Source organism: Ranitomeya variabilis, chromosome 3 (genome assembly GCF_051348905.1).
Source record: "Ranitomeya variabilis isolate aRanVar5 chromosome 3, aRanVar5.hap1, whole genome shotgun sequence".
NCBI lineage: Eukaryota > Metazoa > Chordata > Amphibia > Anura > Dendrobatidae > Ranitomeya > Ranitomeya variabilis.
In genome coordinates, this window is record NC_135234.1 from 239,148,089 (window position 1) to 239,160,284 (window position 12,196).

Genomic DNA, 12,196 nt, shown 5'->3' on the forward strand with positions numbered 1-12,196 from the left:
AGATGTGGGATCTTGCCCTGAAAGGCGCCTTTGAAAATATGTCTGTGATTAATGGGGTTGCTGAAGAGATGGAGGCTGACACGAGGTACCCATACTTCACAGTCAATAGCGAATTATTGTATCGACTAACTACACTGAGGGGAGGTAAAATAGTGTAGCAGCTGCTGGTTCCAGGGCCATAGCGGTGGATGGTTCTAGACATGGCCCATTCGCATGTTTTGTTGGGACATCTTGGGGTGGAGAAAACGCAGAAGAGAATATTGCAGAGGTTCTATTGACCGGGATGTTACCGGGAGATCCTGCTTGTTGTAGGTCCTGCCCCACCTGCCAGATAACCGCTCCCTCTTCTAATTTCCGAAGTCCTCTAGTCCCGTTACCGGCAATAGAGATCCCGGTTGCATGAATTACCATAGACCTAGTAGATCCTTTAGTTAAGTCTGCATGAGGGCACCAATATTTTCTAGTGGTCATGGACTATGTGACCCGGTACCCTGAAGCAGTACCCCTAAGAAACTCTTCGGCTAAGAGTATTGCCTGGGAACTTGTCCATATTTTTGCTAGGGCAGCAATCTTTTGCTGAAGAAGATTTTGACAGACCAGGGAAGCAAGGTAATGATAGAACTGTGTAGCGTCCTACAGATTGCCTAGCTGCAAACCTCAGTGTACCATCCACAGACCGACAACCTTGTAGAATGCTTCACTAAAACCTTGAAAGCCATGCTCAAAAAGGTCATTGAGAAGGATGATCGAGACTGGGACTACCTGCTTCCATTTTTGCTCTTCTCCATCAGGGAAGTTTCCCAGGCATCTACTGGCTTCTCGCCGTTCAAGGTCCTGTATGGTCGACATCCACAAGGGCTCCTGGACTTCACCAAGGAAACATGGGAAGCTGAGGTCACGCCACACAGGATCATCATAGAGCATGTCACCCAGCCGCAGGAGAGAGTGTCAAAAGTGATGGCTATCATGAAGAAGCATCTTCTACAGGCACAGGAGGCACAGGCAAGGGTGTATAACCAATCAGCGAGGCTGAGGCAGTTCCAGCCAACAAACTGTGTGCTTATCTCCAGGGTGGAGAGCAAGTTCCTAGCCAAGTGGCAATTCCCATATGAGACGGTGGAAAAACTGGGCAAAGTTAATTACAAGGTACACCAGCCGGGGTGAAGGAAGCAGCGCCAGGTCTATCATGTGAACTTGCTCAAACCCTGGCAAGACTGAGAATCACTGGACACTCCTTGCCAGGAAGCCAGTCCCAAAGTCACAGTGGACGATGTCACCATTGCAGAGACTCTGACGTTGGCCCAGAGACAACAGTGTTGGGAGCTGATGCAGCGGAATCATGACCTATTTTCAGAGAGGGTGGAGCATGACGTGGTGGTGGAGCATGACGTATTGACAGAACCACATGTAAGGGTGAACCTCAAGCCCTATAGAATTCCAGAAGCACAGAGAGAGGTGATATCAAATGAGGTGAAGAAGATGCTAGAACTCAGGGTGCTAGAAGAGTCGAAAAGTGGATGGTCGAGTTCCATCGTCCTCATGCCGAAGCCCAATGGTGAGTGGTGGTTTTACAATGACTACCACAGGCAGAATGAAGTTTCTAGTTTTGTTGCTTACCCTATGCCTCATGTGGATGAACTCGCTGAGAGATTGGGACCCGCGAGGTACATTATAACCCTGGCCCTGACGAAAGGCTATTGGCAGATCCCCATGTCCCAGAGTGCCAAGGAGAAGACAGCCTTCTCCATGCCTAATGGGTGTTTTCAATATACAAGGATGCCCTTCGGTCTGCAGGAGGCCCCAGCCACCTTTCAGAGGTTGATTGATTGGATCCTGGCTGCGCATAAGAAGTCTGCCGTGGTGTACCTCGATGACATTGTGGTCTTTAGCCCTGACTGTGCTAGTCATCTGCCAAAGGTACAGTTAGTTCTGGATGCTTTAAGAAGTGCAGAGTTCACTATAAGGCCGGCGTCACACTTGGCGTAAGACAATACGCCACGTATTATACGTCCGTACTACGGCCGTAATACGGAGAAATGTTCCCAAAATAGTGATCCGTAGTCAGGGTGTGTCAGCGTATTTTGCGCATGGCATCCTCCGTATGTAATGCGTATGGCATCCGTACTGCGAGATTTTCGCGCAGGCTTGCAAAACCGACATCTAATGGATTTATGTGCTCAAATGTTCATTAAAACATATATACAGTGTATATATATATATATATATATATATATATGTCATTGAGACACATATATATATATATTCTGTATTTAGATTTCATTCAGCGCGATATCTGTGAACAGCCGGTAATTCAATTGCCGGCTTTTCATTTCTCCTGCACAAACCCGACAGGATATGAGACATGGTTTACATATAGTAAACCATCTCATATCCCCTTTTTTTTTGCATATTCCACACTACTAATGTTAGTAGTGTGTATGTGCAAAATTTCAGCGCTGTAGCTGCTGAAATAAAGGGTTAAATGGCGGAAAAAATTGGCGTGGGCTCCCGCGCAATTTTCTCCGCCAGAATGGTAAAGCCAGTGACTGAGGGCAGATATTAATAGCCAGGAGAGGGTCCATGGTTATTGGCCCCCCCGTGGCTAAAAACATCTGCCCCCAGCCACCCCAGAAAAGGCACATCTGGAAGATGCGCCTATTCTGGCACTTGGCCACTCTCTTCCCACTCCCTGTAGCGGTGGGATATGGGGTAATGAAGGGTTAATGCCACCTTGCTATTGTAAGGTGACATTAAGCCAGATTAATAATGGAGAGGCGTCAATTATGTCACCTATCCATTATTAATCCAATTGTTGGAAAGGGTTAAAAAACACACACACACATTATTAAAAAGGATTTTAATGAAATAAACACAGCGGTTGTTGTAATAATTTATTGTTCTCGCAATCCATTTCCAGGCCCTCGCTTGGCAAAATAATTAACGCACAAGATACATACCTTCTGATGTCAGATCACGTCCCACGAAGTAATCCATCTGAAGGGGTTAACTAATATTACAGGCACGAGCTGCGATAAACCACTCGCTCGTGCCTGTAATCCCCGGGTGCTGAAAGGAAAGCAGTGATCTGTACTTACATTGAGTCGCGGTGATGCGCCCCTGCTGGATGTTCTCATGAACTGCAGCCTGGGAACTTTTTCCCACGCTCCAGGTCATATGAGGACATCCACCAGGGGGCGCCTCACCGCGACTGAAGGAAATGTAGGTCAATGACCTACATTTCATTCATTCGCCGGGGGATTACAGACACGAGCACCGCTGCATTTAGCAGGGCTCCTGCCTGTAATATTAGTTAACCCCTTCAGATGGATTACATCGTGGGACGTGATCTGACATCAGAAGGTATGTATATTGTGCGTTTATTATTTTGCCAAGCGAGGGTTTGCAAATGGATTGCGAGAACAATAAATTATTACAACAACCGCTGTGTTTATTTCATTAAAATCCTTTTTAATCATGTGTGTGTGTGTTTTTTAACCCTTTCCTACAATTGGATTAATAATGGATAGGTGTCATAATTGACGCCTCTCCATTATTAATCTGGCTTAATGTCACCTTACAATAGCAAGGTGGCATTAACCCTTCATTACCCCATATCCCACCGCTACAGGGAGTGGGAAGAGAGTGGCCAAGTGCCAGAATAGGCGCATCTTCCAGATGTGCCTTTTCTGGGGTGGCTGGGGGCAGATGTTTTTAGCCACGGGGGGGCCAATAACTATGGACCCTCTCCTGGCTATTAATATCTGCCCTCAGTCACTGGCTTTACCACTCTGGCGGAGAAAATTGCGCGGGAGCCCACGCCAATTTTTTCCGCCATTTAACCCTTTATTTTAGCAGCTACAGTGCACAAATTTTGCACATACACACTACTAACATTAGTAGTGTGGAATATGCCAAAAAAATGGGGATATGAGATGGTTTACTGTATGTAAACCATGTCTCATATCATGTCGGGTTTGTGAAGGAGAAGGAAAAAGCCGGCAATTGAATTACCGACTTTTCACTAACACCGGTGCGTATTTCTCGCAAGTCACACTGCAGGTCCGTGTGGAATCCGTATTTTTCTCGCCCCCATAGACTTTCATTGGCGTATTATTTGCGCAATACGCTGACAAACGCAGCATGCTGCGATTTTGTACGGCCGTAGAAAGCCGTATAATACTGAACCGTAATATACGGCTAATAGGAGCAGCCCCATTGAGAATAATTGTGCCGTATGTAATGCGAGTTTTACGGACGTAGTTTCTGCGCTCTTACGTCCGTAAAACTCGCCAGTGTGACGCCGGCCTAAATCTGAAACGTGTGCCATAGGGAAGGAAGAGGCCAAGTACCTAGGCTATGTCGTCTGAAGGGGCAAAATAAACTGCAGATAAATAAGATTGAGGCAATTCAGAAGTGGACTCAAACGCTTTCCAAGAAGCAAGTGAGGGCATTTCTTGGAATTGTTGGTTATTACCGGCGGTTCATCCCAAGTTTTGCTATAATCGCCACACCATTGACGGATCTTTTTAAAGGTACCAAGTTGACCTTAGTTAAATGAACTGCTGCCACAGAGATGGCATTCCAGGAGCTGAAGGAGGCCCTGTGTAAACATCTGGTTCTGGTCGCACCAGACTTCAGCAATGAGTTTGTGATACAGACGGATGCCTCAGAAGTCGGGTTGGGAGCTGTGCTGTCTCAGGAAATAAATGGGGAAGAGCATCCCATTCTGTATCTGAGCCAGAAGCACTTGTCATGCGAGAAAAATTATGCCATTGTAGAGAAGAAGTGTCTAGCCATAAAATGGGCAGTTGATATGTTGAGTAGTGATGAGCGAACACGCTCGCCACTACTCGTTACTCGTCCGAGTATCACGGTACTCGTCATACTCGGCGAGCACCGAGCATTTCCTGGATTACTCGGCGGGAACTGGTGTCTCCACCCAGCTTTTTTGGTGGACTTTAGAGACCCAATCACGCTGCAGGGATTGTCTGCCAGGCCATGAAATGCCACAGCCATCTTTGTTGGGGTTGTTCAGTGACTGGCTTGGCCACACATCATCATCACAAGTATAAGAGACCTGGCGCCACCCTGCTCGCTGCATTCAGCTCCGGATTCAGCGAGTGTAAGGAGAGCTGCTTCAGAGATAGGGCCAGAATCGTGCTTTTAATAGTTAGTGTAGGTCTGCAACTGTTCAGTCCACAACTCCTGAGAAACCAGTCCTTTTTAGGGTTAATTCGTGGGTCCTGAGATTGCAGCGCTAGTTAGGCAGGGCACAGCATATCCACATCAGTGCAAGGCCTGCAGGCACTGTATGTGCATTACATAGCTCCCACTGAATACCTCTAAAAGCTCCACAACTGTCTGTTGCTGCTGCGTATTTACTATATACTCAGCTACAATTTTTTTTTTCAAAAATTCACCAAAACCCCCCCAAAAATGTATACAGTCTGTTATGTCAGACTGAGGCCTGGTGTATCTGTTTAAAAATCATAGTTTTGCAGGCATACATAGCATAGTTCTGTGTGCTAGCCTTGTTCTATTCTTTTTTTTTTTTTTTTAATTCACCCAAAAGCAAAAACATTTTAAGGCCTGTTTCACACGTCAGTGGCTCCGGTACGTGTGGTGACAGTTTCCTCACGTACTGGAGACACTGACACACGTAGACACATTAAAATCAATGTGTCTCTGCACATGTCAGTGATTTTTCGCGGATCGTGTGTCCGTGTGCAAAACACGGAGACATGTCCATTTTTCTCTGGCATCACGGTCCGCAAAGCGTCCCGCACACGTGCACATGGAGAACAGTGTGCACTCTCCTCCGTGTGCACGTACCGCCGCAGGAGAAACAGCGCTAGAGTTAAGCGCTGTCCCCCCTGCGTGTGGTGCTGTAGCCAGCATTCATTCCTTCTCCCTAGCAGCGTTCACTGGAGAGAAGGAATGAAAAATCAAGTTTTTTTTTGTGTTTAAAATAAAGTTCATGGTCACCTCCCGCCTCCCACCCCCTGTGCACCCGCCCGCTTGCAATAAAATACTCACCCAGCTCCCGCGATGCTTCCTCTCAGTGCTGGCAGCTTGTCCTGTGTGAGCGGTCACGTGGTGCTGCTCATTACAGGGATAAATATGCGGCTCCACCTCACACAGGACAACTTTATGGGCCGAACCCCAGGCTTCAGGAACACTGTCTGCAGGTGACACCACTGCTTCTTCCACTGTTCTGCATATAAGCCAATCCCCAGTCCACCGTGCATGTGAAGATGCCTCTATCCCTGCACCTGTTGTTGCCCACAGTCAAGCAGCACCATCATCAAGCTTGTCCACATCCTTGTCCCAGCACAGCCATCAGTTGTCTATACCCCAGTCATTGGAATGCGAGCGGAAATACCCAGCCAACGCCCCACAGACCACAGTCCTAAAATCTAACATTTCTCTTCTGCTTGCGCTCGAAATGTTGCCTTTTAGGCTCGTTGAGACGGAAGCTTTCCGCAACCTGATGGCGGCGGCCATCCCAAGGTACTCGGTCCCCAGTCGCCACTATTTCTCCCGGTGTGCAGTACCGGCATTACCCCAGCATGTGTTCCACAACATTACCTGTGCCCTCAAAAATGCTGTTACATGGAAAGCCCACCTAACCGTGGACACATGGACAAGTGCTTGTGGCCAGGGACGGTATATCTCACTGATGGCACACTGGGTTAACATAGTGGAAGCCGGGGCCCAGTCGGACCTTGGGATGGAACACATCCTCCCCACACCGAGGATTGCGGGCCCTACATCAATCAGGGTTGCCCCCACAGTGTACAGCTCCTGCACCTCTTCCTCAGCCTCCATCTCTGAAATCAACACATCACTCAGAAGCTGGAAGCACTGCCTCAGCCAAGCGGCAACAGGCTGTGCTGAAGCAAATATGCATAGGTGACAAACCACAAAATGCAGAAGAGTTGTGGACAATGCTTCAAAGAGCAGTCAGATATTTGGATAACACCTTCTGAACCTACAGCCAGGCATGGTTGTGTGTGACAATGGCCGAAACCTGGTGGCGGCTCTGAGGCAAGGTGAGCTCACTAGTGTTGAGCATTCCGATACCGCAAGTATCGGGTATCGGACGATATTTGCTGTATCGGAATTCCGATACCGAGATCCGATACTTTTGTGGTATCGGGAATCGGAATTGGAAGTTCCCAGTATATGGTTCCCAGGGTCTGAAGGAGAGAAAACTCTCCTTCAGGCCCTGGGATCCATATCCATGTAAAGAATTAAAATAAAAAATAGGGATATACTCACCCTCGGACGCGCCCTGGTAGTAACCGGCAGCCTTCTTTGCTTAAAATGAGCGCGTTCAGCACCTTCCATGACGTCACGGCTTCTGATTGGTCGCGTGCCGCTCATGTGACCGCCACGCGACCAATCACAAGCCGCGACGTCATCCCTCAGGTCCTAAATTCCCTTCTAGGAAGGGAACTTTCTTCTATGGCCCAAAAAGCAGAAACGTGCCTGCAGGAGCCAAATCATCTTCATGCTGACAATGCCCCATCTCCTGCTGCAAAGAATACCTCTGAGTCATTGGCTGCTATGGGCATAAAAGGAGATAAACTCATGGTGTGGCCACCATCTTCCCCTGACCTCAACCCTATAGAGAACCTTTAGAGGATCATCAAGCAAAAGATCTATGAGGGTGGGAGGAAGATCACATCCAGACAGCAGCTCTGGGAGGCTATTCCAACTTCATGCAAAGAAATACAAGCAGAAACTCTCCAAAAACTCACAAGTTCAATGGATGCAAGAATTGTGAAGGTGACATCAAAGAAGGGTCCTATGTTAACATGTAACTTGGCCTGTTGGGATGTTTTGGCATTAAATAGCTTTTTTGTTCAGTGAATGTGACCTCCTAATGCTGCAAATTCCACAAATGAGCATTTTCAGTTCTTTAAAACATATCAAATGTATAGAAATTCTACTGTGCATAATAATTTGGAACAGTGCATTTTGAGTTTTTATTCATTTTGGAGATTATACTGTTATCATTGGGAGGTTTCTTCAATAAAATTCGATGTATAATCGAACGGGTGATGACTTTTATTAGACTGACTGTCATTTGCACCAACCATTTAGGAAAATCGGATAAAAATGTAATTTGCATAATAATTTGGAACATAGTGTATAGTGCCATTAGTGGAATTATAACAGATAAGCGCATCCGCCTGTCAACTGAAAATGGTGACAGGCTGACTCTTATAAAAATGAACAAGGGCTGGATTGAGAAAGACTTCTGTACACCACCAAGTGAAAACAGCGAAACATAACCTCTAATACATTCTCTTTTTTGGGGAGGTGTATTCTCATGCACCTCTTCACAACCACACACGCTTCCAGATTTGGTCTGTTTGGTGTTATCCTCCTCATTATCCTCATCCTCATCATCTACAACCACTAGAACATCAGGGTGAACGGATTCCGTGATGCCAAAGTCACAATTTTTTTGTGCAAGGGTGTTTTTATGATGCCAGGTACTATTTGGAAACCAAAACAAATATTACTTTCACAGGGGGTAATATCATAAACAAGAGATGTACGTCTATTATTCCCATTTTTTCTTATATTTTTCATTTTCCCTATCTCTAGACAGTCCACAAATGAGGTAGTGTATACCTCTGCAATAGAAAATAATTCAAAGACTTTTCTAATATATAATTGCCTAGAATACTACTTCCTGCAATTTGTGCCAACTTCCGTGGCTTTGTCCGGAGCTAATGTCCGGAGATAATGTCCGGAGCTAATGTCCGGAGATAATGTCCGGAGCTAATGTCCGGAGCTAATGTCCGGAGATAAGTGACGTCACCAGTGTCCTACACCCAGGCAGAGCACAGGGGCCCCAGGCAGCATATGGGGCCCCAGGCAGAGCACAGTGGCCCCAGGCAGAGCACAGGGGCCCCAGGCAGCATATGGGGCCCCAGGCAGAGCACAGTGGTCCCAGGCAGAGCACAGGGGCCCCAGGCAGCCTATGGGGCCCCAGGCAGAGCACAGGGGCCCCAGGCAGCATATGGGGCCCCAGGCAGAGCACAGGGGCCCCAGGCAGCATATGGGGCCCCAGGCAGAGCACAGTGGCCCCAGGCAGAGCACAGGGGCCCCAGGCAGAACATGGGGCCCCAGGCAGAGCACAGGGGCCCCAGGCAGAGCACAGGGGCCCCAGGCAGCATATGGGGCCCCAGGCAGAGCACAGGGGCCCCAGGCAGAGCACAGGGGCCCCAGGCAGCATATGGGGCCCCAGGCAGAGCACAGGGGCCCCAGGCAGCATATGGGGCCCCAGGCAGAGCACAGTGGCCCCAGGCAGAGCACAGGGGCCCCAGGCAGAACATGGGGCCCCAGGCAGCATATGGGGCCCCAGGCAGAGCACAGGGGCCCCAGGCAGCATATGGGGCCCCAGGCAGAGCACAGTGGCCCCAGGCAGCATATGGGGCCCCAGGCAGAGCACAGTGGCCCCAGGCAGAGCACAGTGGCCCCAGGCAGCATATGGGGCCCCAGGCAGAGCACAGTGGTCCCAGGCAGAGCACAGGGGCCCCAGGCAGCTTATGGGGCCCCAGGCAGAGCACAGTGGCCCCAGGCAGAACATGGGGCCCCAGGCAGAGCACAGTGGCCCCAGGCAGAGCACAGGGGCCCCAGGCAGAACATAGGGCCCCAGGCAGAGCACAGGGGCCCCAGGCAGAGCACAGGGGCCCCAGGCAGCATATGGGGCCCCAGGCAGAGCACAGGGGCCCCAGGCAGCATATGGGGCCCCAGGCAGAGCACAGTGGCCCCAGGCAGAGCACAGGGGCCCCGGCAGCATATGGGGCCCCAGGCAGAGCACAGTGGTCCCAAGCAGAGCACAGGGGCCCCAGGCAGCATATGGGGCCCCAGGCAGAGCACAGTGGTCCCAGGCAGAGCACAGGGGCCCCAGGCAGCATATGGGGCCCCAGGCAGAGCACAGGGGCCCCAGGCAGCATATGGGGCCCCAGGCAGAGCACAGTGGCCCCAGGCAGAGCACAGGGGCCCCAGGCAGCATATGGGGCCCCAGGCAGAGCACAGTGGTCCCAAGCAGAGCACAGGGGCCCCAGGCAGCCTATGGGGCCTCAGGCAAAGCACAGTGGCCCCAGGCGGAACATGGGGCCCCAGGCAGAGCACAGGGGCCCCAGGCAGAGCACAGGGGCCCCAGGCAGCATATGGGGCCCCAGGCAGAGCACAGTGGTCCCAGGTAGAGCACAGGGGCCCCAGGCAGCCTATGGGGCCCCAGGCAGAGCACAGGGGCCCCAGGCAGCATATGGGGCCCCAGGCAGAGCACAGGGGCCCCAGGCAGCATATGGGGCCCCAGGCAGAGCACAGTGGCCCCAGGCAGAGCACAGGGGCCCCAGGCAGAACATGGGGCCCCAGGCAGAGCACAGGGGCCCCAGGCAGAGCACAGGGGCCCCAGGCAGCATATGGGGCCCCAGGCAGAGCACAGGGGCCCCAGGCAGCATATGGGGCCCCAGGCAGAGCACAGCGATATTTTGGACCACTGTGCGGTGTTTCAGACCCCCTGTGTGATGTCTGGGGCCCTGTTCTTAAGTATATTAAAGATTAAAGTAACGTATATTAAAGTATATTATAGATCAAATTTGACACGTTTATGAGCACCATTGAGTGATATACTCAAGAATGACATAATTTTTCAACATTTTATGGTTTCAAACTGTAAACACTCAGAGTTTTTTTTACTTCAACCAGAAAACCTTAACGGTTCATAAAAAACTTGACTGTTCAGGATATGATAAAAGTCATAGTATTCTGAATCTTTAACTTATAAAGATACCTTTACATGGGGTGATTATTGGTTCCAGAGAGGCTTTCGGCCGATAATCGTACACATGGCTGGTGACAGGACAATACAATATAAACGTTCAAAGGTAAACACTGATAACATTAAAATCTAATATATAATTGCCTAGAATACTACTTCCGGCAATTTGTGCCAACTTCCGTGGCTTTGTCCGGAGATAATGTCCGGAGATAAGTGACGTCACCAGCGTCCTACACCCGCTCAGGGTGGACAAAGATATATGCCTTCGTGGTGCGCGGCACTTTTCTGATTGGTTGCCGCCTGCCGCGAGCGACCAATCAGAAATGTGCCGTACTGTCAAGAATTGTCAAGAGCTGGTGAGTGCAGCCATTTTTTGTTCTTTCTTACTATTATTTATTAATTGTATTATTCTTACATTTGAATAAATAAAGTATATATGGATTCTAGACTGCCGATTCTTTAGAATCGGGCTGCCATCTAGTATATTATATTTTTATTTATAGCCCTGTCTCTGAGCTGTCGCTAGGGACAAACATATCTTGTTAGACACATTCTAGCTTCAAATCTATGAACCTGTGTTCGCCCCTCCCTTTTGTTATTAACTTTCATCGGTGGATTCACATTTTTTATTTATTTGTTTTATTTCATTATGATTTATCTTTATGTCTCCTCATTCTCCACCACTAGCTCACCAGGCTTAACGTCTTCTGTGTCGCTACAGGCAATATATTTTTTGGCAAGGGTGTCTATGATGCCCATAGTATATTTTAAAAAAATGTATCCCCCTTGGGAAAATGTTTGTCAACCCATGCACTGCGTTGGATGGGCATTTCAAGTCTAGGAGACACACTCCTTTACATTGGGCCTAGTTTTTAATGAGGCCTTCAGCAATGTCTCCTCATTCTCCACCACTAGATCACCAGGCTTAACGTCTTCTGTGCTGCTACAGACAGTCAATATTTTAGCAAGGGTGTCTATGATGCCCATAGTTTTTTTTTTAAATGTACCCCCCATGGGGAAATGTTTGTTATCCCATACACTTAGTGTATGAGCATTATAAGTCTAGGAGACCCTATCCTTTAAATTGGGACTAGTTTTTATTGAGGCCTTCCTCCACCTCTCATCATTTTCAAACACTATATCACCATATATATTGCTACAGAAAGTCAATTTTTAGGGTGTCACTGATCCTCATGAAATATTTTTTTAAAATTTACCCCCCATGGGCAAATGCTTGTCAGGCCATGCACTCCATTACAAGTCTCAGAGACCCACACCCCTACATTGGGCCTACTTCTTAACTTGGTTTCTTGCAATGTCTCTTCCTTACCTGCCAGTAGATGACCAGGGTGAACGTGCTCTGTACTGTTATAAGCCAGTGAATTTTCG